This window comes from Tenrec ecaudatus, chromosome 11 (genome assembly GCF_050624435.1).
Source record: "Tenrec ecaudatus isolate mTenEca1 chromosome 11, mTenEca1.hap1, whole genome shotgun sequence".
Lineage (NCBI taxonomy): Eukaryota > Metazoa > Chordata > Mammalia > Afrosoricida > Tenrecidae > Tenrec > Tenrec ecaudatus.
The window spans coordinates 28,039,542-28,044,666 of NC_134540.1; positions in this window are offsets into that span (position 1 = coordinate 28,039,542).

Consider the following 5,125-nt stretch of genomic DNA (forward strand, 5'->3'; position numbering starts at 1 on the left):
GACTGACATATTGGTTGCAACAGTGGGTTCAGCTCTACCACTTATCAGGACAAAGCAGTGTTTTGCTCTGGTGTACACAGGGTGGCTAGGAACCACAACTGGCATCTAACTACAACAACATATTCTGTTTCAGTGGCTGATCTTTCTACATTGCCCAGCATTCATTTGCATTGGTGACTATTGAACAAGGTAGTCATGCTGAAATTAGACACTTGGGGAAGTTAGGTCTTTCGTGGGTAACTCAATTGTGTTATGAGAATACAAGCATTATCCTAATTTCTCAATTCATATACCTTACTATGAGACCCATGGAAAGTTCAATGAAAATGGAAAGAGATTTTAATAAAGAGAATATTTAAAATATTTCCATAGTCTTTTGTGTCGTGGCCGTTCTAACTGCTTCAAATGTTTTCATGCCTCTACCTATGTATCTACTGAACACACAACCCCATAGGGCAAATTATTATTATTTTTTAAATTTTAGAGTAAGATTGAACCCTTGATATTCTCTATCATAAGAAAGTAATGATGGACCACAATTTAAAGCATTTGACACATCTTCTTTCCTTTAATAATTGAATGCATTATCCTTTGACATTTTGAACTATTTCTACAAAAATCATTTAAAGCTATATATATCTATAGCGCTCCTCAATAAGCATCACTTTTTGCCATTGAAAGGTGATCTTTTTTTCCAATGGGACTATAATTCTCCTTCCTTTCCTCAAGAAAAATTCAAGCCTCAAATTGGAATTTTGGCAGTTTCTACAGGCAAAATATTGAATAATGCAGGAAGCATCATTCAATGGAAAGATGGAAAGAACACAGTCCCTGTGCCCGACAGAACCAGTCGACAGTCCACCATTTCAGGAGGTAGCATATGAGCAAGATCCAATGGTGCTGAAAGAAGTTAAAACTGCACTGAACGCATTAGCCCAAAACTGGTCTCCAGGAACACCCATGGAAGTGCTTCAGAAGGGGAAGAGGCACTGGGGCACTCAATCAGCAATGGCAGAAAGGACAGCGTGAACCGGGAGAGAGCTACCAGGCCAACTGACTGTAAGAGATGCATATTTGGGTCTCTTACAAAGGAAGTGGACCCGACAGAGTGCTCCAACTATAGAACAATCTCATTGATATCACATGCAAGTAAAATTTTACTTAAGATCATCCAACAATGTTTATAGCAGCATATTGACCGGGAATTGCCAGAAGTCCAGTCTGAATCCAGAAGAAGCCAATGAACAAGCAATATCATTGCTGATGTCAGATGGATCTTGGTGCAAAACAGAGGATATACAGAAGATGTTTACTTGTGTTTCGTTGTCTATGCCAAGAATAAAAGTTCCAAAGTTGATTGTAATGCTGAACGAGAACACCTTCTTAATATGATTGAAGTGAAGAGTGTGATCTGTTGATTATATCACAATAAAACTATTTTAAATGAATAAAATGTTCACAAATCTGAGAAATTAAGAAACAATCATAACATGTCAATGGGGAGGTGAATAAATAAACTAAAGCATTGGAATGAAAAGGGCAAAGACCTGGAATTAGAAAACCCAAAAGGAAGAACACCCTTGCAGTCCTCCAGCTGAAAGAACGACAAACAATTCAAGCTTTGAGTTGAAGTACTGAAGGTTTGCGTGTACAACATTTCGAACCCTTGAGGAAGTAGCTGAAGAAGAGTTCACGAATACACAGAGTCAGAATTCCAAAAGATTGGCCGACTCAACCATTTCAGATGTGGTATACGAGCAGGTATTGATGGTATGGAAGGAAGATTGTGAACTGGTCAGTTGTCAGCACCTGCTTCGCAGAGGCCTAGAGGTGACAGTGGAAGCCCAAGATCCCCTGCAGGAGCCACACACGGATTAAAACGCTGGTGGTTGCCCTCTGAACACAATCCCCAGATGAGAAAACCTTGCTGCAGAGGACACTGTAAAACAGAACTTAGCAGATTTAGTTAGCTTCAAATATAATACCTTCATTTCTGATCACCCTTTGACCCATGTTAAAGTTGTTTCAGTTTTTAATGTTTTGTGCTTCCTTTTAGACTGAAGTTTTTCGGTGTCTTGTCCAAATACTATTGCTGTTGTTGTTTTTACACCCTGTTACTATTTTGTATAATTTTTTCTATACGAACTCCAGGATAGGTAAATCGAGAGACAGTAACTGAATTAACAATTGCATAGGGAACCAGCAGGGGAATACGGGGGCGGGGGAGGGGGGGTGTTGGGATCTGTCAACAATGACCAGGAGAAGAAAATGTTCTGAAATTAATTGTGGCGATGATTAGTCAACTTTCCTTAAAATGACTGAATGATTAAATTGTACTTGGAAAATGCATGCTAATAAAACCATTATAAAAAAGAATTGTAAGCTGGACTGAAGGCATTGGGGGGAAAAGCAAGTCTCATGCAGTTGACAGACTGTCAATAAAAATGTTTCAAAAACTGATGCAATTCTGGAAGTAGTCATTCATTTATGTAATGAAATTGGAAGAAAGTTATCTTGCAAACTGAATTCAAATGATTCTTTTTGTGACCATTCTAAAGAAGTGGGACCCAACAGAATATGGACACTGTCAAGTAATATCATTAATACCATCGATGACAAAACGTTGTCTTGAATAAATTAAAAAATGATTGTAGTTGTACTTTGTCAGCGAGTTGACAGAAATTGAAGCGCAATCCAGAAAAGGATGGAAAACATGGAACACCCTTGTCTCAACTTGCACGAACTACCCACCTTTCCTGGCTTATGCTCCAGCATCACCTTAATATCAGCTTCCTTTGGCCATTTTTCTGAATCTGATTCTCTTGCATCCCTTACATGAGACTCGGTGATTACACTGACTCCATATGGATAATCCTGAACAACCTCCTCACCTTAAGTTTCTTAACTAATTCACATCCACAAAGGTCCTCTTGCTTCATGAGATAATGAGTTCACATATTCTTTGAATTAGGATAATAGATGGTTCCAGCAATTACCAGTCTCCTTTGCCTCTTCAGCCTCCTATTGTATAATTGGAAGAAGCATGCTTAAATGGTTTGTATTATAAATAACTCTATGATTATTTTTCTGCATAAAATTTCTCCTCGAAGGTTAAATTTAAGCTTAATTAGAAATCTGGAATATGAAATATAGAAAGGATGTTCTAATAATGCATTCTACTTCTAAAACTGTTCTTTAATGTACTCTAACATTCAGACTTTTCATCAAGCAGTTATCGCTACACATATTTAATTGTGAATGTTTTGCTGGCAATTTGTATCTGTCCAAATAAATTATGAGTTGTTACATCCTCAGCATGGAATGACAGAATGTTGCTTTAGCAATGACTTTTTTGGGAAGGAATGTGATATTATCTCACCATATTTCTTTAGTTTTCATTATAATGTAAATACTACAAATTTGAGGTTGTCTGCTTAAAAACACATTCACGTGCAGGTGCCCCATGCATGCGTACGTGCGTGCACACACACACACATACACATACACACACAGAGCTAGGTGTGTGAAGTAAAGCAAAATCAACTCATATCCTTTATGTGCATAAAATATTATCACTTTAAAGCAAAAGTCTAACATTCTTCCAGTTGTAAATTTAGTGTTTCTAAGTTTATTTTTAGCCAGAAAATAAGTGTTATTTTTACACAACCGTATGGTTATAAATATTCATCTATTTATCCATGAAAATATATAGAGCTGCCAAATTTTATAAATAAAATATTATGAATTATATGACAAAAAACTTTTTCCCTTGTACCTGCCCTAGATGGCCCTGTGAATTCCTAGTTCCACAATGGTCCATGCCTATGCCTAAATTTTCACCATGTCCTCTATGAATTTAGAAATGTCTAAGTGGTAAGGGTAGAATTTTGCAAAGATTTCTAGTCACTTTAAATATCTCAGCAATATATTAGAAAATAAATGTAAGTATATTTGGAGTTTGAAAAAAGCAAGTAATGAGAAAAATGTGAGAAAATTTGTAGATGTTTTGAGGATATTATATATTCTTTAGTTATCATAGTCATTGTGTGATTATGATTATGTAAACTTCTGCTTCTTCCAATATGCTAGTTTTGTGAGAACTGTGAATAAACTCTCTTCTCCAGTCTCAGGAGACTTGAGAGCACAGTACTTAAGCACTTGAACTGATAACCAAAAGCCAGTGGTTAGAGCCCACTGGCCACCACCCAGCAGAAATATGCAGTAGTCTGCTCTGGTAATGATTTACATCCTTGAGAAGACTATGAGCAGTTCTATTCTGTCCTAGAGTGGTATGATGATCTGAATTAACGAGATGACAATGGATGTTTTCCCAACAAGAAACTAGCAAATATTAAGAAATGAAAATAAAGAAAAACAATGTATAATAAAAAATATGGTTGAGTTTCAGGAAACAGAATTTATAGGTAGATATCAACTCTTTTTCAGTAGAAATGCCATTGATTTGAAACATAGAAAAATATTTTCTTTCCATCCTCCAGACACATTTTCAAAAGCAATAGCATTTAAAATTAGTTACTTGTGTATATGTGAGTATGTATATACAATATTTTAAAATATAGCTGATTACACACCTCATTTTTTAAAGCTTGGAAAAGAGCCATGTGGGGAAACAGGAAGGTAATTACCAGGATGTCCTCCCATATTTTATGCCAAACCTAAGGTGCTGCTAGCACATGGTCAATAACCATACACTTGGAGGTGAACTTCTTAAAGGTTATCTGCCTGAGGGCTATCAGCCATTTAGAGCAATTAGACCCTATAGTCTGTCCCACCCTAGGTGGGGCCCTTTCCCTACTGATAAGGATAGTGGATTTTCCCCTGAAGAACCCAAAGACAAGGTCAAGCCAACTCAGGGAGGACCAAGTTTAGGCTGTCTTCTAGATTCTAGGATCCACCCACCTAGTCACATGTATGTCCCTAGTGCCTGCCCTCCCTACTGCTGGTATACCCCTAGGTCATCCTCTTCCTGTTGCACCTATGCCTATTGTACAACCCCTTCCTGTTGCGCATGTGGTGACCTGTAATTAGGGGACATGCATGCCCCTAAGTGTATATAAGACTTGGTTACAAAAATATTCTGTGTGTGTGTGTGTGTGTGTGTGTG